Source organism: Eupeodes corollae, chromosome 2 (genome assembly GCF_945859685.1).
Source record: "Eupeodes corollae chromosome 2, idEupCoro1.1, whole genome shotgun sequence".
Lineage (NCBI taxonomy): Eukaryota > Metazoa > Arthropoda > Insecta > Diptera > Syrphidae > Eupeodes > Eupeodes corollae.
This window is the reverse complement of record NC_079148.1, coordinates 121,455,322-121,483,037: the sequence shown is the minus strand read 5'-3', so window position 1 is coordinate 121,483,037 and position 27,716 is coordinate 121,455,322. Positions and strand designations below refer to the sequence as shown.

The 27,716-nt window shown below is 30.0% G+C and overlaps 1 protein-coding gene across 2 annotated transcripts in view; it reads right to left on the bottom strand.

Annotated features, from left to right (window-relative positions):
- LOC129944520 (serine/arginine repetitive matrix protein 1) overlaps positions 1-26,878 on the bottom strand; it is a 48,469-nt gene extending 21,591 nt beyond the window's left edge. For both annotated transcript variants that reach the window (XM_056054004.1, XM_056054005.1), the window contains exons 1-2: positions 26,727-26,878; positions 25,897-26,006 (exon numbers count right to left, since the gene is read on the bottom strand). The gene's annotated coding sequence lies outside the window, so the exon portion shown is untranslated. The remainder of the gene's footprint in view (positions 1-25,896; positions 26,007-26,726) is intronic.
- Between the last annotated feature and the right edge of the window lie 838 nt (positions 26,879-27,716).

Sequence of the window (27,716 nt, the reverse complement as noted above, 5' to 3'; positions counted from 1 at the left end):
TCCTGTACTATTTCAAAAGGTTGGTTGTTAATTAATCATATTTCTTCTCTCAATCTTCTACAACTCCGTGCCTTAAATACCATTATGTTTGTTTTCTCTGAGTTTATTTTAAGGTCCCAGATATTGCAGTACATTTGATCCCTATTGATTTATAGCTGGAGAGAAGATAGGTTATCCGCTAGCATAACCAAGTCATCCGCGTAAAGAAGTACTTTTATACGACAATCAGAAAAAACAAACTCCACCGGGTAATTTATCTGAAATATCATAAATATAGAGGGTTAAAAGATTGGGCTAAGGATACATCCTTGAGGAACACCTACAGTCGTTTGAAACCAATTTGAAACCTCGGCCCCATCCCAAACTGTAGCATAAGTTGTACATAAACATTTTTCGTAGATATTTAGACATTTTCTATATATACCAAGTGAGGCCATTTTCTAAATGAGAGCTTGTGGATTGACGGTATCAAAAGCAGGTTTTAAGTCGATAAAGCAAGTATACATCTTCTTTTTCTTTTGAATAAATTTGTTAGCAATACTCGATAAAGCAAAAATATGGTCAAGCCCTCACGAAAACCAGTTTGAAACATATTTAATCGATTGTTTGATTCTACCCATTTGATAAGTCTTTTGTATAGGATTCTAGCAAATACTTTGTAATTCTCAGGTAAACTAGCATCACTTTTCTTAAATATTATAAATATAACAGCTTTATTAAAGCTCTACTTGAAAAAAGTATTAAAACCTTCAAATTTTTAAAATCTTGATCGAAATTAAAGCCACTGGGTAAATAATATATATGTACATATTTATTTATATTTTCAAACTTTGGTTAAAAATTGGCTTCTTCATCAATTAAAAGAAAACCATAGTACTGAATAAGGTAAATAACATAGCACCGCAGTCAAGACATCATACATACTCGTACTGCTTATAGATCAACAGTAAATTAAGCTTGCGTAATTTTGGTCCACCTTAATTTACCTACATACATACATATGTATGTACATATGTACGTCTGTAGGTACTTATCAATTCAATGAAATCGAAACTCTAGCCTAACCACAACAATTATAATTAAAAACCAGAAAACCAATAACAGTGAGATACCAGCCCAAAAGTTGTATCTACTTAATGTTGCTTAACGCCACTACTGCTGCCGCCACCGGCCGCCGATCCTTGTTTTTATTCATGCCAACAAGAAGTTTTACTTAAAACCGGAAAGGTAGGTAAAAGACATACCTGTATCTGTACTTATGTATGTATGGTTCGAAGAAATAAAAATCACATATATTTTGATTGAAATTGGTTTAAGAACAAGAAAAAGTAACAAGTTAATAGGTTAAAGTAAAAATTATATAAGTGGAGCAGTTTAAAGATACTTTTGTTATCTAATTTTGACACAATGCTCTAGCTATACCACCCTCAAATTATTTAATATTCTGTATACATTTTGATTTGATATAAAAGGTAAACCTCTTTTGCCTTATGTCTCAATTATCAGTGATATGCTATGTGTAAATATTGTCATTTTAAATGTTTTTCTTAAATATCAAATCAATAAACTTGTTACTTGTACCTTCCTTGATATTAGTATTATTAATATTTCTCTTTTTGAAGGACAGCTAGTTGTGACCACTTTATATACATAATATCTTATGACATGCCAATATAAAAATTCAATAAATTTAAATTTACTTTGACATCTAAAGAAACTTCGTTATTATTTACTTTACCACAACCACTTGCAAATTTCCGGATCTCCTAAGAAATCTTTTGGAATTAAAGAAATGAATGTGCATAATATGTAAGCCGACAAAAAATGTTCTAAACAATGTAACAGTAATGAATCAATACGACCAATTGGAACACTTGTTGTCTTCAATAACTTCACGAATTCTATCATTAAGGTCTTGAATCGATTCTTGACCATTGGCATAGACTTAATCGTTTACGTGGCTCCAAAGAAAATTCTCTAAAGGTCTTAAATCTCAGTATTTTTTGTTTGTCAAACTGTGACCATTTCATCATTTTTGTCTTGAATTTTAAAAATTTCTTTTAATTTTTAATAATAGTGTAGTTTTTTAGTGGTTTAATGTCAAAAGATGACAGCTGCCCATAAAAAAATCAAGAATTATAAGCTTTTAACAGAAATTTTAAATACAAGTCGGGAATAAAAAAAAGTCCGAAAATATCAAATACTTTAAGGAAAATAACGAAAATGATAGCACAACAAAAGAAAAGCAAAAGGGAGTATTTTTTAAATATTTTGTTATACAAAAATTGGAAAATTAGTAAAATTAACCCAAGACCAACAATAATTTTTTGTTGGTTGAGTGGCAATATTAAAGTTGATCGTAGTATATATGACTTTCAATATTATGAACCGCACTTTAAAAAAAAGATATCGAATTGATTAAATTTAGTTTAAAGGTGATAAACCAATATTTGAATAGATATGTAGTATTAAACATTTAAAAACCATTAAATATTAATACAAAATATGAATACGGAACATTAAAATGAAGGCTATTTTTTTAATCTGCGAAGATATAACGAAAGGTAGTTTTATTTTATTAGCATCATTGAAAAGGTATTACACAAATTTGTCACAGAAATCAATAACAAATTCTGCCGAAATTATTTATAGGAGCTTAAAATAAAAAAAAACTATAAGCCCACATTTGAATCTCAAACCAGTGATAGAATGGCATTTAAAAATTGAAAACAAAAAAATACATAATTTACATACTAAGATCATAAACTAATGGGATTGGCACGTAGTTAATGTTATTTTCAAGATTTCTACGAATTTTGTATGTTTTGCACAGAGATGCGAACTATTGATAGGTATATTAATTGCGTTGGTGGTATTATGCGAATAGTTAATTATCATAAAAATAATTATTGAGTATAGATAAAATAAATAAATGATAAATTTGAAATGATATAAAAATGTTTTTAACTAATTTTTGCATACAAACATCGATGAAGCAATCAAAGTTTATATCCTTGAACTTTTTCAATTTTGAGTTCAGGTGAATCTTCAAATTTAATGTCATACTTAGCAACGGAATTATTTAACTTAAAGCGTTGGTGGTGTAAAAGTTTTCTAATATTGTATATGCTAAATATGTTACTGATATGGGCACCTCTTTAAAAAAATGTAAAATTAAAGACAAAATCAGATGGCTTTTGGGTTAAGATCAATTACATCAAATCGTTAGATAAAACAATTATATCTGTATTGCTTGGGCAACAAATTTCCGTGAGTAATTTGTTAATATCCCTGAAGAAGTTGATGAAACAATCTTCTCTCCTTTTCGCAAACTAGCTGTAGCAGCATACATTTGATACAAAGTACAGTCCTTGATCTTTTATCCATGTTGAATGATGACTGCTCATCCGGTCCCCATGGTATTCTTTCGATAGTTTTAAAAAAGTGTAGTAATTATGTTCATATTCAAATTTTTTCTAAAACAAATTTCCCAGTACATGGAAGATGTAATTTCTAACAACGGTAACAAGCCAGATATAACAAACTACAGGCCCATTGAAAAGCTTTCTTGTATTCCTAAATTGTTTAAACAAACAACTTGTAAAAGTTTAGAATTTTTTTAGCAAGAATCTCATTTGCGAATATCGAGATGGTTTTGTGAAAAATTAATTTAACCGTGACAAATCTTCTCACATTCTCAAACAAATGTTCAAACACTTTAGAACATGCGCAACAACATCTGGTAAAATTTGGAGAAAAATCGAATTGACAGTTTTTTTTATAAACAATAAAAACCTAAAAATTGAATTTCGACTCAAATATCTTTTCAAAATTTTTGAATTTGGCTTTCAACTAATTTGAACTTATAAGAAACAGTTTTTTCAACATATGGAAAAATTTTGAGAAGAAAGAAAAATGGAAAAAATTTGTTTACAAAAAATAAAAACCTTAACAAAAAAGTAAATACAAGTTGGTAAAACTTGATTTTCGACTCAAATATCTTTTCCAAACTTTAAAATATTGGCTTTAAAATACTTTTATCTATTAAAAAAAAATCATTGTCAACACTCATTAAAATTTTGAGGAAAATATAATTGACAGTTTTTTTACAAAAAAATAAAAACCTTACAAAAAAACAAATATTGTCTTCAAACTCTTTTTATTTCACAGGAGATATTGTTTTCGATATTCAGTAGTTTCTTTTATAAACATCGAACAGTCTATTTTTTATAAAAAAAAATAAAATCCACAAAAAAGTACACAAATTTGGTAAAAATTTATGTTCGGTCCTTGATATCTCTCAAATTAATATCGTTTATCCAAGAAATGCTATAAAATTGGTAAAAAAATGTACTCGACTAAAAATCTATTTAACAAAACTAGATTTTCAAACCAAACTTTTTCTTAAAAAAAAAAATATTGTTGGTAATTTAAATTTTTTTAAGAATATTTCAACTGATAACTTTTTTAACCCAACACGAAAACATATAAAATTTAGACATATGGGATGCGAAGTTATCAGTGTGGGTCGCATCCTTTTCCTCCATTTAAACTTGAAACTCTTGATTTTCCACCATTACCATCCATTAAACCTTAAAAACAAATCCCATGAAGTAAAATTTATAAATTGTCATTCAAAACCTTTTGTTGCTCAATCTGGTGTTCCCCAGGGAAGCCATCTTGGCCCTTTTTTGTTTTCATTCTGTCTATTGACGAAGTATTGTAATGGCTGTGCTCAAGTTAAGTTCTCATTTTTGCCAATGACATGAAGATTATTAAAATAATAAAGTCCGCCCATGACCGTATTATTTTACAAGCCGACATCAATAGTTTCACATTTTGGTGTGGGAAAATAAGCCTTGCCCTCAACCCTTTATAATGTTAGACGATAACTTTTACTAAAAAACGAATGTACTTATGATGAATGAGACTCTGATAGTAGTTTAATGATAGCTATAAGCTAAATACTTTCTGAAAATTCTGAAGTGTAACAAAAAAATGCAAACAAGAAAAATATATTGATAGTGAGATTTATACTAAGTTTTCAGGCAATTTTATAAACTCATGACTTACAACAATTACCAATTCACTATTAAAAAGTCTAGAGGATTTAATGTTCAAATTCATTTTGACAAGCCAAAAACTGAACCGTACAATTCTATATCAATACGGAATTTTAAGAATTGACAAAAATCTTCTTCTCAATTCACGAGAGATAACTTAACGTCATTTTCTTTAGAAATAAACTAATAATTCCAAATATTTGTATGCATTTAAGTCTTCTGTCAGTAAACTGCATAAATTCCAGATTCAATTTTTCTTACATGTACAAATTTTACAAAAGTGTAACGTATTGCTTTTACTTAAGCTGACATGAGCTGTTTTCATTTGTGGGTGATTAAAAATAAAAACCAATACCTTCGTTTTCACCTGAATGCTTCCGGTCGATCCAATGAGAACATTAGAAGATACACTGTTAAGTGACAGTTTATATTTTAAACTGGTTAATCTTTTTTTAAATCAAAAAATAGAAAGTTTTCACGACCGTTATTATTTGCATTCAAGAAAAATGTCTCCAATAACTCCTATATATGAGACATTTTGTCTATAGATTTCTTCCGGTTTTATTTATATGATGTATAGAGAATGTACTGTACATGGTACTTTCTTATTTTTCTTTTTGTTTGTTCAAAAATGACACCATGATCTATTGACATATGTTAGTAGTGTATCATGAAACAATGAACAAACAATAAAGTTTACTTAATTGCTCTAAATACCATCACTAATGGGGTACTCGTTCCAAAAACAAAATAAAAATCTAAAAAAAAGTGATTTATCTCTTTAAAAATTGACACTTAGGCTTAAGAAAGAAAATAAAAGTTGTTTACCTAACATCGTAAATTGTATGTTTAAGTAGCATGAAGACCTTTTTAGATTTAAAATTCATCTAATTCAATTATATTTCCCATTATATTCATTTAGTAGACATTTTGATGTGCTATACGTATTATTCACCTAACTTACATAATTATACTCAATTTCTTCTATTTAGATATGAAAATTGATATTGTATTTAAAATTACTCATATTACCCAAATTGATGTGTTCCGATTTCAATAAAATAAAGAAACTTAACTTCCATTTATTTATGCTCTCGTATGATAACTCTCAGCTGCTATCCGTCCGACAGCTATTATTAAAAAAATACATCCATAAGATTTAAATACTTTACACCATAACAGCTACAAAGTAAAAGTTTTCACAATGTCTAAAATAGTGATAGCGAGTCTATAATTCATGTTGAACGAAGACAAGTACGCTTCCATGTTTGTTTGGAAATTGAATGCAAGTTAATGATTCACTTGAACAAGCGGATATTCATTAGCTTCATTTGTTGGTTGGTTCATATATGGCTTAAGACTGTTGGTGGCGATACCGGAATTTGAAATTTTGTATTTTGGCAGTAGCACACGATTTTTAAATTTGTAATCGAACTTCAACTCAAAAAAAAAAAAAATAACAATAATATGACGTACGGATGAGACAGTATGTGACACACCACATAGTCAAGTCAACGTAACATAATTGACAGTTTTTTTTCATAACCGTTGTGGTGACAATACAACGTAGAAAGTGTCAATAATATCCTTGGGATGTAATATTCCAAGAATATGTCATAAGATATTTATTTCTTGAAGACACTTTTAATTATAATGATAGGATAAAGAATGACAGATGGTTGCGTAAAAGCTTCGAACCTTCTGAAAACACTATATGATAAAGAATTTCATTCAATTATATGTAAGTACTAAGTACATAATTTAAGATTAGATCCAAAGTGACTAAGTGTGAATTTGTTCGTCCACAAGTCCATTTTTCAAGCCTTAACACAACAAAAAAAAGATCCCTTTGACATTTGAAAGAGTTGAAAAGCTCATGAAATTGGAGCAAAATCTATAAAGTACTGTATTAAATTATTAGCATTATAATTTTTCTATTTTTATACACAATAATTTAAACATGTCAACAAATCGAATCCAATTTGCCTTTAGCAAAATCGAACAACACTTCTTAATTTAAATGTAGTACTTTCTTTTGAATATACTTAGGAAACCTGAAGACAATATAGCAAAACAATCCGTCCAATGGAATCACCAGGCTAATAGACGTATTGGAAGACCAAGACAACTTGGAGGTCATCAGTTTTAAAGGAGGCTCTGTCTCAAGGTATTTAATCGTGGCCACAGCTGAGGTCAGTTGCGTTGAATCTGGATAGGTGGAAGGATCTTGTTGCTGCCCTATGCTTCAGAAGGAGTTAAAGCGCTGCTGTACTTACAGCCAGACAACATATATTTCTTTTGAATGATAGATTTTATAAACCATTTCTTAGAAAATTTAGTTTTTCCTCGCAACATTCAAATGTATAGGAACTACATGGCAAGTTTTGCATTAGTACAAAATTTCGAACTCGAGATTAAAGTAAACATGAAACTACGAAGTCGAAAGTCGATAAAGTGGGTTCCTCGATTTCGTCCGTTTGTTTGTCTGACTGTCCTGGAACCTATAGCCCAAAGTATTGGGTCAATTGATTTAAATTTTGTAAACTAATGTTTTGAGCCAATTCGTGATAGACATTTTTTTCAGACTTAAAACAACAATAGTCCCCATATACATTTTTTGGTAAGAAATCGAAAATTCAAATTTTCTCGAAAACAAACCGATAATTTTTTTAATGTTCGCTAATATTTTTTACTTAAATTGGCTTAAAAATATAATTTTATTATTGCAGAAGGGTACTCCCCCACATAGAACCGTTATTTTGCTTTTAAATTTGCTCAAGAACTAATCATTAGATTTATTTTTTTTCTGTTCAAGCTTTTTACTGTCTCAATAATATTTGATGATCAAAAATGTCATTGTCGTTATTTTTAATCTAAAAAGATATTGATTTTTTTAACATAATTAAAATTTAAAATATATTTTAATGAAATAAATATAACTGCATACCAAAAAAATTTGTTAGCTAAGTCTTATGTAAAAAAAACTTATTAAAAAAACACTAACGATTTTCAAATAAAAAATTTGGAAAGTCAAGTTTTTTTGAGAAATCCAATGGCGTTTAAATTTTTGAAAACAACCATTTTTTCCGTTTCATATCTAAAGGGACCGAAATCTAAAGTTTTTTTGCAACTAATGCTTATTTCGTGAATGGTAACACTTAGCTCATGGCTGATTTGTTAGATAATTAGTTTTATCATTCCGCTGGACGAATATGGTTGTGTATACGCTTGAACAACGCTGGGAAATATTGCGATGTTACTTTAAAAATCATGGTAATGTTGTAGAATGTATGCGTACGTTATCTTGAGGAAAAAGTGAAAGAAACTGGTATCCTCATCGATAAACCAAAGCATTAAAAGCCAAAAACAGTGCGTGTATTTTCGTGTTTATACTGCTGCTGTTGCAGAAAGTGTGAGTGAAGCGCCATCAACATCAATTCACGGTCGTTCCCAACAATTGAACATTTCGGAGACATCATTGAGACGAATTTGCATAAAGGCCTTGGTATATGACGCCATACAAAGTCCTATTGGTTCAGGAGTTAAAGCCAACTGATCAACCAATGCGTTTTCACATCGCTAAGTAGGCCTTCGATCGACTATGAGAAGATGCCGATTTTTCCAAAAAATCATCATTTTGATCTTGGCGGGTATTTAAACAATATTGTCGCATTTGGGGCACCAGAAAACCCGCTAATGGGCCAATAACGAACGAATTTTTGTTCACAAAAATTGAAGAGAAGGATATTGGCAACATTCGGTTTCAACGGAACGGCCGGCGGCCTGGGTGCTACGTGCCACACAAACGAAGCTACACTTGATGTTTTTAGCCCTGTTTTTGAAGATCGCAATATCAGCCACAGAGTTGATGTCGTTTGGCCACCTCGGAGCTGCGATTTGACACCGTTGGACTATTATTTGTGGGGTGTCGTAAAAGATAAGTGTTACACTAATAAGCCAGAGACAGTTAACGCTTTAAAGGATCATATTCGTGAAGCCATTGGTGAAATACAGCTACACACAATCGGTAATGTGCTTACAAATTGGATCGATCGTGTAGGCTACTGCATGGCCAGCCGAGGAAGCCATTTGAATGAAATAACTGTCCATTATTAACCGAAAGGATTGTACTTTTAAATAAAAAAGAATTTTTTTTCGACTTCTTTCACATTGTCACGTTATGTTTGATTAAAATTTTAAGTGCACTTCCTGTTCGTTAAAGTCAATGGTCAAAATGGGATTTCAATTGAATCTTAATTAAAAAGCTAAAGCTTTAAGTTAAAAGTCCGTACATTTTGTTATTTTTAAACTAAGTGGACAAATTACTCTATGCTCGCAAAAAATACGAAAATAAACACACACACAATATTATTTGCATGCATTTAGAAATTTAAGTCGATTATGCAGATTTTACGAGGAAAAAATGATTCTGTAGGACCCTAGTTCCTGATAACGTTCCTATACTACTTTTTAAACTTATTTCATCAGCTTATTTCTCTATTCTCTGAATTTTAACAACAACAAAATACAACAAAGTATCTTAAAGTATCAATGACACGTTTCATATTGAGCTGAGGTATATCTTTATTGTGTGTGCGGTTTGATTTTGTAATTTTTTTACTTTGCACTTGACCAGACATTCGAATTATGATTCGAAGTGGATATCAATGCGGAATTTAAAATTAGATAACAATATAAAACCGAGACTGAGACTGAGAAAAAAGAAAACAAATAACAAAGTAAAACAAATGCCGTATATTACCACATCAATCACCATCTATGGCAAGTTTTATTCAAATCAGCAATAAAAATAATACCGAATCGATGCCGATATGATGCTGATGCCGACACAAAATCACTTCGCTATGAGTGATCTATAAAAGTATCTAATTACATTTTGAAGTATTTTGTTGTTGTTGTTTTTTTTGGTTCCTCAACCAATCCCACATAGATAGGTATATCTATATGTATATTAGGAATATCGATCAGTGATCGGTTACAGTCGAACGGATGGATGAACTTTCGTTTTCACGGGCTCTCAATTATGGGCTTGGGCATCATTATTGTCTTTGGCTTCTATTGACATCGTATCTGTTAGCCAGCCAAGACGTTTTTAGTAAGTTATACGGTATGGTTTAAATTGCAAAACTTATCACATATTTTTGGTTGACTAATAACACTTAAGTGATTTATGATATTACACTTTAAAATAAAACGTGCGATATGCACTTCACTCGAAATGTATTTTTTTTTTGATTTTAAATAAAAGTAAATAGTTTTGGCAATAATGTTTACCGGAATATTTTCAAATTATTTTATTCGTGATTTGATTTTTGTGGTTTGATTTCATTGCCAATTCTGAACAGGTGCCTTATGCTGATGATGATGATGGGGATGGTAGATAGATCTAGCCAAGTTTTACTTATAATTTAATTTGTAAATGTTTTTGTTGTTGTTATTATTTTAGTGTTAAATTGAGCTGAAAATACTTTTAAGTGCAATTCGTTTATACGAGGATGGAATTATTTTCGAAATACTGTCATTGAATTTCAGATGAAAAGACTGTGATCTATTGAGATTTCACTTCAACATTTGATGATATTCAAATGACTTGTTTTATTTCTTCTCCAGCTTTTAAACAATTTGGTTTTTAAAACAAAGAAGCTTCGATTATAGTACATTTCCATTCAAATATTGGATTTTATTTCCCTGCAAAATAATACCTCTTAAATCAACATCTGTATCTTCTTTGTTCGATCTAAAGGTGTATATAGATCAAAATTGGATTCAATTCGGACTCTTATAATTTGTACACCAGTCTTACTGTATCCGTCCGATTAAATGCTCTGCTAGGACCGAAATGTGCAGTTTGTCACAGTTCGTGTGACTGCAAAATCATCCGTATTTTTGAAGTGAATTTTAACAATTTGAATGCATTTTTGAAGCATGCATCCTTTCATGTTTAGTAATTTTTTACGTCAGCAGAAGACAGCTTAAAAGTGATCAAACGACCGGATATTTGGTTAATTCAAAATGAAAACCATTATTTTAAAGCTTAAATTTCAGTACTGAATTACTGAATCTGGAATAAAAGTTCTGGAGAATAGCGGAATTACACCTGACAAAATCTCACTGAGACCAGAAGACTTTAGATATTTTTCAAGTGGAACAAAACAATCTAAAAACAATCATTTGATAGGTCAGTTACTTTCCGATATATTTGAAACAAACATTTTTCAGTTCAGATCTCTCAGGCATCCATTTTGACACCTTTCAAGAATATACATAATTTACTTGTCATTTGTGTTTTTTTTTTCTGGCAACACTGTTATCGTTTTTGAGAGTAATAATTCCACCAAATAAATTAGCCTCCGCCAAAGTGACACTTAGATTTTAGAGAGATTGGGTGTATTCATAGACGTAGAAAATCTGCGCTAGTACAATCACATTTCTTTTCTGATGCATTTGTGAACGCATTCCCAATGCAGAATGTTTGCTGTAAACGAAAAGGTCTGACTTAGTCCGATTTGTATGTAAACAGAGTTCATAAACGTCAGAGAAAAATGGCTGCCAAACACATTTTGTTGAACTTGATTTTTGATTTACTTACCGAAAAATATAATTATTTCGTATTATTATTTATTTCTAAGCCAAACAAATTTAGCTTAGAAGATGAAATAGAATCAATCACGACAGAAATGTTAAATTAAATCAATAATTCGTACATTCCATTTATTTTCGTTATTGGTTATTTTTAAATGTTGGATAAAAATAAGAATGAGAATATAATTCCATTTTTAAATAAAGTAAAATGAAATTTCTTTATTCAAATATAATCTTCGTCTGGGTTTGCGCGGACTTAGTCTAATCTGGAGTTCCAATTATCGATGACTTTTTCCAACATTTGTAAAAATAGCCAAGCGGCGTTAAATCGCATTTTGTGGATGTAACGCTGCCTTAATATGTACACCTGAGGATCATCAAGATTCCAAATATGGCAGTTCTGTTTATCAAAAGTGAACTTCTTCGATAAACAAAATTCCCTACTAAAATTAATCGAATCTAGTCCCTACTAGGTGTAACTGTGCCTTTAATTCTTGAAATGCCAAACCAAAATTAAAAATAAATCTATTAAAAGCTGACAAAAGGGCGAGCCAGTTAAAATAGTATTAACAACTTGTACCTCATAACAATCGTCTAGACACAGAAGCATCTAAGAATACAACCAAAATCAGTTTTTTGATGCATTTAAATGTTGTATCAAGTTTCTGGACCTTATTTAATTTCACATTATCTATATACCACGTACTATATACGTATGTATATACCCAGCTCAAGTCCAAGCACTTTGAAGACATTGTTTTACCATTATATGCATAACCGTTTCCAATGTATTTATTATTCCACTCTTAGCTTGTTCTTATTTGACTCAGCGCGCAGTTATTATAAATATGTGATGTGAATTTAAAGTATTATTCTTATTTTCAAAAAAGAAAAACCGCTAAAATGAATATTTTGTTGTTTAAAAAGAACTTAACCTCGAGAAAAGACGAATGATGTACTCGTAGGTAGGCATGTTGTACTTTTATGCATATAAGATGTTCAAAATAACACAAACGAAATACCTTCTCGGATCAAGGCTATAAATTCAATGACTTATTAATATTGTTAAGGGGACTTCATAGTTCAACACAAAAGCCGAGTTCGAAACTACAAGTGCAACCCACGTCTAGTTGACTATATAAGTCTACAATTAAGTACCTACTCGAGAAAGACGTACACATTTCTTAGTGCTTAAGAACGATTTGTTTGATCTCAATAAATTTTCTTTTACTAAAAAAACTACTTTGCCCTGTATAAGCTACAAATACCACTGACAGGCTTTTGACATATGCAGACACATACGAGCCTATCGTGATTTAAAAAAGTGTCAACATCTTTTTCTTATTTCAAGAAAGATCAATGACATTCTATATTCTTGATATGTGACATAGCGTGATGTGTCAAAAACAAATATTGATGATGTGATGATAATTTGAAAAAAAAACTGAACACATACATAAATGTCACGTAGAATTTTTGAGTAGGTACAATTTATTCCATTCATAATTTTGCCACAAGTATACATATAAAAAGGTCCTCTTTGTCACAATAAATTGTGTAAAGAAGGTGCATAAGTCTGAAGACATTATGTGTCAGACTTGGAGTTGTTTGCTTTGGGCAAACAATGCGAAAAAAGTTCTTTGTTAGGGGGTAAAAAAGTCCTCGTTAATAATGGAGTGAAACAAAACAAAATAATTGTGAAATGTCATTGCACTTACGTTATTTTAATATATATGAGCATTTTTGAGCGGAAATGCAAGAATCCGGATATTGTAAACACACAAAAGAATGAACGTATTACATTTTGCACTTTTTCAATGGGGAAAAAATAAATGTGTGACATCAGGTTTTTGAGATATCACTTTTGGAAGTTCGAAAAAAACACGTATACAAGGATTTTCGAGGCGAACTAAATTTATGAAGAAGCTTTGCTTCAATACATTCCGTGATGGTTTTCCAAATCTACAATCCTATTCTTCAGTATTCTGCTAAAATATTAATATTATTTCATATAATAATCGAAAAAACTTCAAAAGTTATTAGATGTCACCTGTCTTACAAAAATCTAAAAGAAATGCTAAACTATTTTTTCCTTAAATGGTTTTCAACAAAAAAAGGCGAAACGGTTTGAAAGTAAGTTTGGCTCTTGTAACGAATCTGTTGTCTAAACAATTCGATTATATCAAGTTTTTGAAATACATTTAAAAATGTAAAAAATAATGTTGGAAACGGATATTTTAAAACCTAAGCAAATAGTTAAAATTGTTTGGATTCGTGATTAGCACTAAAACTTAAGCCCAAAACTTATTTTTCAAAAATATTCAAGTATATAACAAAGACTAATGAGAAACTAAGTTAGGTACTGAGATGCTTTAAATTGTATCTAAAAGGGAAAGATTTGTACTTTTAAAAATCTACATACAATTAATTGTTAACCTGATGTGATTGAATTTAGGACATTTAAGTCCTTTAACAAAAATTATTCTTTTGTTTGTGCAACATAAAAAAAAACTAATTTTGTCAACCAGTGTTATCTGTAGGGTTTTTAAATTGACTCGAGTAACCGTGGCATGATGGTTAGTGAGTTAGACTGTCATGCGAGAGGTATTGGGTTCGATCCCTGCCTATGCCACCTTAAGTTTTATTCAAGGTTACTGCCTCTTGCGAGTAATTGACAAATTTTCCAAGGTGATTCTTGTCATGAAAAAGTGCTTTCTCAAAAAACTGAAGGTCCCCTACATCCCTGACAATAGCAGACAGGAGTGATTGAGAGTTGTAAGTCAGTAGACCCTAGTTCTCAACGCCACCTTATTTATTTATTTATTTTTAGATTTTGGTGCCCCGTGGCGGCCATTTTGTTTTGGTGACATCTGTCAAATATATTGTTTATTATTCAGTTGTTAATGCCAAATCATCATCGCGCGTTACCCAAGTGACTAGAAGGTTCAAATTATAAAACTTTATTATCAAAATTTGTGTTCGATAACGCGAACCTAGCGCACATCGTGCCCATTTTACTATAGACGTGGTGGCCTTTCACAGCCGACTCTTCAACGTTTGGTGGCCAAGTATGAGACAGTCAGCCAACACCGGTACGTTTAAGGAACGCATGATCAGCCAAGAATATCGCCAACGCCCCTGAAAGTGTACATCAGAACCCGAGGCAGTCTATTCCTCGTCGTGCACAAGAACTCAGCCTTTCGCAGACTTTAACTTGGAGAATTTTGCGTCGGGACTTGGGCTTAAACCCATACAAGATCCAAAGTTCAGGGCCATATCTACGCCGTTTGTTTGTTTATTAAAAAATGTTAAACTGAATGTCAGTTTCGTTTTTAAACAAAAATTTCGATCTGACAGTTTTAAAGTTTTAAGGTTGTTAAAATGTTGGCCAGCAAAAAGTCGACAATTTGAAAAATAGTTTGTCAAAATGTGGATCAACATCAGTCAGTAAAAATGTTATTTTTAAAATTAAAAAAATTCCTGCGTGGGTGGGGATAATTTTATTCTTCAGCTTATTTCCTTCTTTTTAAGAATCGACATTTTGATAAACCGACATTCTCAACAATCGAAATTTTTACAATCGTTTTTCTAAAAGTCGATTTAAAAAAATTATGTTAATCATAATTTACGCAACCTTTTTAAACTTACCATTGCATGTTAAAAGTTGTTGTAATCCGCTTTGTTTTCTGAACTCAAAAATTTATAAAAACCCACATTTTAATTTTTTCTAATTTGAAAGAACAAATTGTTTTGTAACTTTTAATGAGCTAAAATAAAAAAAAAACTTTTTCGGAGAAATGGAATCTAGTAGTTTTTACCCGTTTTGCTTTAACTTTTCTAGAATTGAGATGACTATGACCAAAACACAAACCAATTTAAGTTGCCAGAGAATATATAGAGTTTTTACGAAACTAGAGTTGGAAATTAGTTTTGTATATTCTTTATGGAGAAAATATATATATATCTATTTTTTAAATTGTGTCCTGATGATGGGAACAGTTATTTAATTCTCAGAGTTAATTTTCATATTGACTTTAGTTTTCTGTTTGACAAAAGGCCCGTATTGATATTCATTAAAGACGCCTCCCATATAATTCTTTTTAATTCAAGCTTCAAACCCGCTTCAAAATCACATGTTAGCATGGTTATAACTATTCTGTGATAAATGCTGAAAGTACGATAACAAAAAGTAACTAAAAATATAATCAATTTTAAAACTAAGCATCTTTCTAGGATCCAAAATCCAATCCTCTATTTTGACAAACAAAATAACTTTCTTAGTTCGTTTTAACAACTTTGACAACAAAATTACTAAATACTAACAGGAAAAACAACAAACATAAAATTAAAATCATATTTCTAAATACAAACTAAAATTTTAAATAAAAAATATACACACGTACATAAATACAAACATAACCCACAACTTAATTAAATGTTAAGTTATTCAATTTTAAAGGTGATGGTTGATGAGTATCTCAGAGGTAAGGTACAATTCGTACTTCGTACATAGGTGTTTTGATTTCTTAGTTTGAAATGTAATTTGAACGTGTTTGCAAAAGATAAACCATCAATCAATGTAGTTTGTTTGGCATTTTGTAAAAACGAGTATAATGAAAAAGCGGAGGTGGCTTATTACAATTTAATGCACTTCAAAATAGTAGTTTATGCAGATTTCAGAAGATGCATTTGGTATTCAAAACTTATTTTCAACAAAAACAAAAAAGAAACACCTACAATCTCTTCACGGAAAGTTTATTTCTCTATCTCATCTTTAACAATAGAAAAATCTGCATACAATTTAGACTTGTTTTTTTTTTTAAGCTTATTTTTGTTAAGGTAGAGTAATGAAAATTAACGAATCATAAAAAGGTCAAACAACAGGTATACAAATGTTTCATGAAAAATCTATCTCCTTGAAATGTTTTGAGACAAAATTATTCTTCTTTTACTGAATAGGTAAACCAATTTAAGATAATTCTAATTAAAAGTTTTTCAAAATCTGAGTTTTCTTAGAATTATCTTTAACAAAGGCTAAATAAGTTAAAATTATTTTTAACTTCCAATAGGAAGTTATTGTAATCGGTCCGATTTGTCGAATTGAAAATTTTTACATTTCTCGACTTTTTAAGGTGCCTAGAAATAAAAGATTTTTGGAGAGTTGTTTGTGGGTGCTTGTGTCGTACGTTCGTACGTCCGTGCTTTTTTAGGTATTTTTTCGTCTTCCTTAGCTCAAGATCCAGAAGAAATATGGACTTCAAATAAATATAGTTATGCAGATAATAAAGCAGAAAGATGCAGACAGATTGAGTTTGTGTTTTTTTTACCATAGCAATTTAAAAAAAGGTGAATGTTTTGGTTAACCTAAAATATCTCATGAACCAATAAAAAAATAATTGTCACCTCAAATATTTTACGAACAAAAAATGATTTTATCTCCAAAACAATTGTGTAGAAAGAAAAATAACTTTTTTAATATCAGATAAAACTTCGAGCAAAAATTAAAAGCTAAAAAAAAACAATACTAAAACTTGGTAAAATTTTACTTTCGACACAAATATCTTTTTTAAAATGCAAGGTATTGGCGTCAAACTTGTTTCATCTAATAGACAATTTTGTTTTCGATTTTCAGTTAAATGTTTATAAAAGTCTGAAAGTAAGTTTTTTTTCATTAATATTACAACCTACAACGAATAGTTCTCAAAATTAGTAAAAATTGATGTTCGGTTCACGATATTTCGTGAATAACTGAAGTTTTTGAATTCGCAATGATTTTATCCTGTGATAATATTTTTTACAAAACCTAAAGCTTTCAAAAATGCTACTTAAATTGGTGAAAATTGGTTTTCGACTAAAAATCTTTTAAACAAAATAAGATTTTGAAATCAAACTATTTCATCATATCCACAATATTGTTGGTAATATTTAGTTAATTTTTTTAAGAAAACACGAAAACCTACAAACATTTTAAGCAAGACTAATTGACAGACGGGATGGGAAGTAATGAGTGTGGATCGCATCCCGGCCTTTTTTTTATCCAAAGTTATTGTATTGAAATTTAGTTTTTTGCTGATGTGTTGATAAGCCAATATTTTTACATCTACCACATACACTATATCAAAAATTGTTCGTACAAGTGATTCTTTAAAATAATAGCTAAGGTTTTAAAGAAAAGCAGATTTTCAACCATTTTTTTTTTCAATTTTGGTATTGTTTATTATATGAGGATTAAAAACAAAATAAATTAGTACAAACTTCATGAAGAAAAAAAAATGCAACAACTTAGGCTAAGTGGGAAATCAAAGGCCAAAAAATTGCACGTACAGTGATACAAAACTTATTTATGTATATATATGTAAGTTTTAGTAGCGAGTGTGATAATCTTTCTTTTATAACATTCTGCAGGCGATTCTTCATAGAGAGAACTAGTTTTGAAGTGACTTCCAACATAAAAGCTTTTAGCTGGTTTTTATTACTTATTTTTGATTTTTGGACCTTTCTTCCTAAATAATCCCAAAGATGCTCAATGGGGTTAAGGTCTGGGGATTGGGGAGGATGAGGCAAGTGCGATCTAACATTATAGAGAAGCCATTTCTTTACTATCCTTGATGAATGTTTAGGATCGTTGTCTTGCACAAGTAAAAAGTCAACTTTAAGGTCAATTTTTAAAGCGATGGCTTTCAAATTTTCTTTATAAATTTTTAAATATTTGTTTTTATCCATTGTTGTTTCTATTAAAACTAAATTTCCCACACTATTGGACCCCATAGCTCCCCAGACCACAACATTTCCGCCTCCAAGTTTCACCGTTTATTGCAAATTCTTCACATCTAATGCTGTGGTTTTCTCCACACAAATCTGCGACCGTCCGACCCAAAGACATTGAACTTGCTATTGTCAAAGTATAACACACTCTTCCAAAAATCATCTGGTTTCGAAACGTATGCATTCGCATAGTTCAAGCGTTTTAAAATGTTTCCTTTTGAAATACAGGTTTTTTTTTTGAATGCAGAAAGTTCCGAACAGTTTGAGGGTTTGAGGCGATATTCCATCATTTTCTTGAATGTCAGCAGTTATTTTAGGAACACTTAACTTGGGATCAGCCTTTACCATTCTTAAAATTTTTTGTTCCATATGAGTGTCTAGAATTTTTTTTCGACCTCTTCCTGGGGCCACTTCAAAGCTTTTATTTTAGACCGTGGTTTACCAATAGTAGACGAAACCTCAGCATAACTTTTTCCGTCGTTTCCTAGTTTAAAAATCAGGTTTCTTACGTCAAGAGGTACTTTCTTATGTCTTCATGTTCAAAATAAACTTCGCAAAATTAAAAAAAAAAAAAAAACAATTGAAAAGATTAATACACCACGGAACAGTGTACGAACATTTGATTGATGTTCGAGCATTTTTTTGACATTCCTGGCGAAATTCTACTAACGGTAAAAAAAACAACAACAACTTTTTGTTGCAGTTTTGTTGCATTTCATATCATACATTATATTTTATCAAATAAAGTCAATAAGCTCAGATTTGTGGTAGGAAGTTCATAGTGATAATGATATCATCTGCAAATCGATTTTCCTCCCAATCTAGCTGCCTATAGATTTCTTCGAGGGCTGTGAAAAATAGCGATGGTGAGAGAAGATCTCTCGCGAAAATTTAAATTCTGGTCCGATAGATTCCCTTTTTAAGCGTGCAGTGCTTTTATCGTATATTTTCTTCAAGAGTACCTTGGTTTAATAATGCCTTCCATATAAAATTCTGTTCGATGGTATCAAAACGTTTTGCAAAGCCGATAAGAGCAATGTAATATTGTACTCCTTGAATTTTTCTATTATTTGGTTTACAGTTTGTAAATGATCCATTGTTGGAAAACCTTATTGGAAACCAGATTTTTCAGATTGCTGGTTAAAATTTAGATTAGCTTTCATCCTCTCCTAACTTAATTTAAGGCTGATTGATGCAAAGTATCTTAAGTCAACTTATATTGAGATAATAAGGGTAATCTCAGTTGTGCTTGGATTAAAATCCTTTTTCCTTGCGGCCTTGTGTAAACGATTGTTCACATTTTCAGTCGTGATTGTTAGTTTTCCCTTGATGGAAATTTTAGCAAAAATAAAAATAACTAATTAGAAAAATTAGAAACAAATATAAATTCAACTAGAAACAAACAAGTTAGTCTTGCAATAAACATCATTAGTTTTATTGGTAACTATTTTGAAATACTTTTAAAGTCCAACATTCATAACAAGTGAGCCTGAGAAAAAAATAATTTTCCAAAAGAATTCTACTTTAGCCAAATAAACCTGATTCTTTTTAATTAATAACCATAAACAGGTTTGCACTTTTTTTCAAAGGTCATTCACGATAATAACACTGCTGCCACCGCCGAATGACAGTTAAATAATTATGGTGGCAACATTCACATCGAATCAAAATAGCTGAAGGTACAACTTGTCAACAGACAACAGAACTAAATGGTCTCAAATTTAAAACAACAAAAAAAATGTAGACAAGCTACCATGTTGACGAAGACGCGACGATAAAGACCAAGACGCATCAAAAAAAAAAGACTCAAGGTCGATTGAATAATATTTGTTTATAATTTTTTTATTCCGAGATGTTCGAATTAATTAGCACAGTTTATATAATTTTTTTTCTTTGATATTATATTCAAGCATTTCACTTTCTATAAACATAAATCTGGTATCATTAATGTGATGGTTTTTTGTTTAACTTGTTTTTTAAATTTAAACATTTTTTTTCTTTTAATTTTCTTTTCTTTTCATTCAAAAGTGGGAAAACCAGCAGTGACTAGTAAAGTGGTAACAATTGAAGGGCAATTAAGATAAGATATGCGCGATTTGAAATGACATCTTACAATATAAAAAAAGAAGAAAAACATGGCAACAAAGCGAATGCACCTTTCGCAACGAGGAAGTTGGTAGTTTAAAAGTTCATCGTGATTATGAACACAGAAAATTATCAAAATGCTTTACAAACATACTCGTAATACATTATAGAAGAAATGTCATTAACTTGTTAAACTTTTAAGTTGTAACAAAGGGATTTTGAGGTGAATGGAATTTAATTTTTTGAGTAAGATTTGTTTTTGTTTTAAAGTTCATAAGTATTTTATTCTCGTTACGTGAGTAATAAAAGTTAACAGACTTAAGATCATATTATAGTAACATCTAAAAACGTGGAAGATAAAATTAATTTAATGTGCTGAGCTTCTCTTCATGTTTAGCTTCCTTATGGGTTAATTTTATGACCACTTTTTGGAAAGAAACTAATTTTTTTTATTTTTAATCATCAAAACCCTAACTAATGGTCGTAAATTGCATGGATTTTCCAATAAGAGGTCAAATTTTAGTATTTAACGCAAGTGAGGGGTTTTTTTTAAAGAAATAATTGTATGTATATAAAATGAATTAACGTAGTAAGGAAACTTTTCTTAAACAAATGCGATTTGTTGAATGAACTCAATCAAATTCTTTGTTAATATAAAACTTGTTATTTAATTTTGATTGGTGACATTAATATTGATATTTTAGACACATCTGATAAAGACGTTGAAAATTACCTATTTCTTATGGCTTCAAATGGTCTCAAAGGCTATATTAAAGTGGCAACCCGGGTTACGTAAGCTTCTAGTACTTGCATTGACCACATTTTCTCACGTTTTAGTAGGAATAATAAGTTTCTAGATTATAAAATCACTGATCATAAAATTATCGTTTTAAAACATGAATTTTGGGATCAAGTTTATTCTGAAAAGGATCCTTTTTCTTTGTTTAATGTTTTTAACTCAATATTGCAAAAGCATATCAATACTTGTTCTTCTTTTTAGATTAAGAATAATAAAAAAAGTTTTTAAGGGCTTGGATGAGCCATTGCCTTCTTAAGCAGATCAAAAATAAAAACAAAGTTGGTACTAAGCTAAAAAATAAACCCAAATAATACAAAAGTATACAAATATTAGGATTCGTTATGTAAAGCTGTTAAAATTAACATTGAATCAAATAGTGAAAACTATAATTCTAATTTATTCAAAAGTTCGAAAGGCAAAAAACTAATGGAAAATTATCAACGATATTTTAAAAAAGGAAAAGAAACTCTAACGTAATAGGAACTATTGTTGCAAACGATATTTCACTATGCGATTCAAAATGTATTTCAAACAAATTCAATGAATATTTTACGGAAATCTCTGAAAAATTGAAGCCGTCTTTTGATTTGTAGGTTGATTGCAACTGTTCTGATTAACGCTGTTAAGATTCCGAATATTTACAACTTTTTGAAACTAATAACATTATTTTATCATTGGAAAACAAAAATTCTTGTACTTCGGATGGAAAATCTAGTAACTTACTCAAAAAAAGCATAAAAATTGCTTTACATGTTTCAGATGTGCTAAGTTATATATTCAACTTAAGTGTCAAACAAGGTTGCTTTCCTCAACAAATGACCGGAGCGGATCCCTTTTTATAATTTTTGTCTGGAAAGTCAACCGAAGATGCAATTTTTCGAATTTAGCAACTTGAATCATAATAAACCGACTATGGTTCTTTTTATTGATATGACTAAAGCCTTTGACAAGTTGATCATGATTAACTGCTTAGTAAATTATATAATGCAGGATTTAGAGAAGTTTTCAATGACTGAAGTCGTATTTAAAAGAAAGAGTTCAAAAAGTATTAATTAATGGTGTTATGAGTGAAGCTGGATGTATAAAATTTGGAGTACCTCAGGGCTCCAAACTCAGAACATAATTGTAACATTCAATTTGAAGAAGATCTCGAAATTCTAAGAACTTGGTTCTCGGTTCATAAGTTAATCCTTAGTGAAGAAACTAAAATAATGTCTTTCAAAACTTCTAGTCATCAGCTTTGCAATAAAAATTTTATATTTCATGGGTCAAATTGTAGACAATTGACCTTTTCTTTTCATAGTTGTGGTAGACCTAATTTTCAAGCAGCTGGTTCTTTTTCCGATTCTTGTTTTAAAATCGTTTCAGTGTACACTTTTAAATATCTAGGAGTTACAATTGATTTTAATCTTAACTGGAAAGGTCATATTCTCAATATAATAAATTATTTGATGCTCATTACTAGAAAAATGTATCTGTTAAAATCATTCTGCTCAAAAAGAGTTTTAACTTTAATTTATTATGGGCTTGCACACTCTAAAATACAATATGGTCTATCTAGCTGGGGTGGTTCATATGCTGGTACTTTAAGACCCTTGTTGATTGCTTAGAAATATCTTATTAGAATTATTTGCAACAAAAATCGACTAACTGAAAGTTAGACCTTATTCAAGGATTTGGGAATTCTGCCTTTGAGTCACCTTTACATTTTTAAAATAATGAAAGAATTTTTCAAGAAAAGTGGTAACATTCCAAGTAGGAACTCGCAGTTTTATAATCTACGCATAAGTAATATGCATCTTGTCAATATTGCATATTGCATTTTATTGCCACTTCTCATAAAACTCATTTCTCTAGCTCAAAATCTAAACTCTTGTCTTAAAAATGTTAAAGACTAACTTTTCACAATTTACTTAAATTGTATTGATAATTATTGTTAAAGAAACTTTGATGTATCAAAACTGAGTATTAACTTTTTATTATATTTCTTTTTCTCTTAATTTATATAAATATATTCTAATTCTAATTTGTTTTATATTTTGTATGTAATATCTTATCTTATCACTTGACTTAAACAATTTAGTATTATTGCAGTACTAATTGTCCCCCACATCAGTTTTTAATGTATGTATACATAAATTCTATATGTATCACTCAACACTAGCTTTAGAGCTAAAGGATGATAACTATTATTTATTCTTTATTTATTGTAAAAATGTTATTATTGAAAATTAATGAATAAAATGTATTTCTAATTGTAATAATTCTAACTCTGTTTTGTTGGTTAAAATACTATTTTTTTCTAAAAATGTATCTAGATGACAAAAATGCATTACTTCGTACGAGTAGAACACTATTATTTATAATTTGTTCTTAAAAAGTTCTAGATAAAAAAAATGTATGTTATTATTTAGTTTAATTTTTTCTTAATTTGTTGATTATATGGAAAAAAATAAATGTGTGTAATAAAAGAAAACAATTCAAGCAGATAGCTTTATTTATTGGTGTAGTATTTTGAACCTAGAACGTCAAGAAATGTCAATATTTGAAATTAAACAAATCGGATCTTTTAAAATAAGTTTCGATACCATAAAAAATGTATTCATATCTTTCGATTTCCTTTTTTTGTCTTCATTTAAATTGAATTAAATCAGACATTGGCTATTTCTTGCACTTAACAAAACTTCGTACCTTAAAAAAATATTCTAAATAGTTTTTAAATTAATTTCAATTAAATGTCAATGAAAGAAAAATTTCGTATTCTGCTCAATGCCAATATTGAAATTTGATCACTATGATTCTGTACCGAACGAAAATCCGTAATTTTAGTTTTAAACAATAATTATACGTACTTGCAATTCTTCAGAAATGTTTTTTGGTAATCAAAAACTTCAACCGTGTTTTATAAATCTTTTGATAAAAAAGTTGTATTCTTATGATTTCTAGCAATGATGACTAACAATAAAATAACTTTATATTAAAATCGTAACACTCGTTTTAATAAATTTAATTAACGCCTTTGTATTAGAAAAGTTGGAACTAAGACTCATATTTTCAGAATTTGACAGCTATAAAACATTATTCATTTGAAATCGCACTTTATGAAGTGGAAAATTTTGAATCTGCAAACATTTTTTTAAAAATTATAATATTCAAAAACTTGATTGCATATAACATACATAATGTGCATTAAATTACTTTGATTTGCAAATTTTTCCATTTCCAAACTATCACGCCGTGAAACAAGTCTGAAGTTTTGAACTGGATTTATAATTATCAGTATGAGATTTTTTCGGTTACACCGGCTAATTAAATACATCAGAAAACAAGTTTAATTGTTTTGTATTTTAGACTTTCAAAAAAAAATTTGCCCTTTACTAGGAATGATTTAAGCTCAAAGCCCTAAACATAACCGGTATGTATGCTAAATTTTTAATATATAATGTTAATAACATTCACCTATTTAACTAGCCTACTTATTTTTTCTCTTTAAAATTAAGCACCTCAAAGATTATGTCACTTTGAACGCACCACACCCGTTTTGAAGTGTTAAATATTTACATTCAAATAGCTTATTTGTCTCGTGTTTTGTTGATTAGTTATAGCCATGATGTTGCACTAAAAATTACAAAATTATTTATCAAAATTTGCGAAATATCTTACTCAAGTAACTGCAAACCTATTATTATCACTTTTTTTTCTTTAAAAACAACTCAAATCAAATATCTTGAATAGGGCAAAAGATCTTAACCCATATACTGAATACTGTATGGTATCGAGTTTGATTTAAAAATACAAGAAATCTCATATGCCAATCTTAAGATATGCCGAATTCATTCACAATAAATTCAACCTAAACGAAAGACAACAAAACTGAAAGTATAAAAAACCTGCTGTTCCAACGAAGCCTTGCAACATACCATGCCATACACTCTGGTCATACAAAAATAACGACAACAACAACAACAACAAAAGCAGCAACAGGTATTTCCAAGCAAAATTAAAATAAATCAAATAAATTTACGAAACCTTATCATTTTGTCGTTGTTTTTTTTTGGTTTTTTTTTTCGTTTTAATGGTGGTGTTGCTGATGTTGAGGTTGGTTTTGTTGCCGCCTTGATTCGTAAAAATGTAAAAGACATCATACTTGTGGAACGAAATACCGAATTAAATAATATATTTTGTGTTATGTTTTGCAGCTGAGCGCGTATTAATGGCTGAAGCCCCGTCACTCGTCTACTCACAGGAGCTATGTCGGTCATTTTCGTTTCAATTTTTGTGTTTTTTAATGATCTCAAGCTCAACACCTGTCTGAAATTTTTAAGCTTTAAGTCTGTGAAATATGTTAAGGTTAAGCAAGATATCTGTAAAATGTAACGTTTTTATAGGTTGTTCGTAAACTATCAAACATAAGCGAATCAATCAATTATAAATCATTGCGCTTCAGGGAACATAACCAATGATGGACTTAGCAATTTCTACATCAAATATGATTAGACAAATTAATTTAAAAACAAAATTAAAACTACAATTAATTACTTAACTTAAAAAAATATAGGTAGCAGAAATTAAAACACTTACCTTCAGCGAAAGAAAAAATTCGAAAAATAATCCAAAATGGGAGTTTTTCCACACCCTTAAGTTTTCAAGAAATTCTTTTTGTTTGTATTTCTTCGCTTTTGCCAACGAAACTATATTTTAATAAATATTTCAATAAATATTTTATGTAATTAATTTTTGTTTTATTATTTATATTTTAAAGTAATTTATTTATTTTATTTATTATTGTATTCACTTTCGTGGAAAATGTGGAAAAATCTACACTTGAACACAGACAATCACTTTAAATGCAAGATAAAACAAAATATGTAAAGGTATGTACATGGACAAAGATGGAAAATTTATGTTTTTTTTTTAATGTTGCTGTTGTTGTGACGATGATAAAAAGCCAGAGAGATTATGATAATAAAGAGGAAAATAGGAAAAACAAAGATGAAAAGGAAAGAAGAAAAATTTGCTAAGAAATACAAAATGAAAAAAAAAAAACAGATATAAAAAATGGAAAATTCAGTAAATGCGATAAACTTCACTCAACTATGAAAAATTTTTAAAAGTAGAAAAGGAAAAGAAAAATTATAACGATCACCGAGGAAAAAGTAGTTTTCATTTCTACGTCAAAATTTTCGCGAAAGAAAATCAAAAAATTTTCACCAACAAAAGAAAAATAAGCAAAATCCAAGGTTGAATTATTTTGCGAATTAATTAGTCCTTAAAACACCACGAAAATATTTGCCAAAAATTTAATTAAAATTGAATCCGACGAATGAAGGGAGAAGTGATAAGTTAAGAAAGAAATAGTTTTTTTTTTTTTAAGGTATCTCTATTCCGATCGATTTTAATAATATTATTACCAAGAAGTGCTTTTTTAGTCAAACGCCGATCACTTTGCTGCCTATTTGCAGACTGAAGTTGCGCTGCAGACTTATGGGCAGTGGGAGATACAAAGTCGGGTAACTGCTGCTATTGCCGTTGCCGTTGTCGCTGCCGTTGCCGTTGCTGTTGTCTTGGAACTATTTTCTTAGGCTTGTCTGGACTGCTTCTCTCGTTCAATGTGTTTGTAAGTATTTTGTGAGTGTGTGGTAATTTATAAAAATATACATTTTGATCGCGAATTCAAGTAAAACGCGGGGATGGATGATGGTGGATGGCAGTTATGGTGATATAGGGGGTGGTAGAGGCGGTGGAGGCAGCGGCATTGGCGCTTTACTGTTAAATGCTAAACATAAGTCTCATGGAAATGGCATGGTCGATATGTAGGTAAGGTAGGTAGGTAGGTTCTCTCGTATAAGATACCAAAATAAGACTCTATATTCGACTCAACGACGACGTCGACTACGACGGCGAAAAGTGATCATGATCCGAATGCATGTAGAGTTTTATAAGCTGATGTAGGATGGATATACCATGGCATGGCGCGGTACGGCAGCACGGTATGCATAGCTTTTTGTTGGTGATAAATGGTATAGTTGCTAGACGCACGTATAAACTACACTCGCGCATGTGGTGCAAGATATTTAGTCTCTGATTGTGCTCAAAAACTGGTTACAAAAATGATAATGTGGTTGAGTTTTTTCTTGCTTTTTGTCTTCTAAATTAAATTTCGGTGACTGTTTCTATTGTTGGATTCTGCCGAAAAAAAATTCGGTGACAAATTTTTTCCAAAAAAAACAACAATAATCAAAAGTCTATTGGTAATCTATCTGCATGACATAGATTATATAATTCTTAAGAATAAAGTCAGGTTAAGTTTTTGGGGAGTTAGCAGGCAGTTTTTTTGTTTTTATTTATTATCACTAATATTTTAAAAGTTATCTCACCTTGGTAAAATATCAATTTATTTT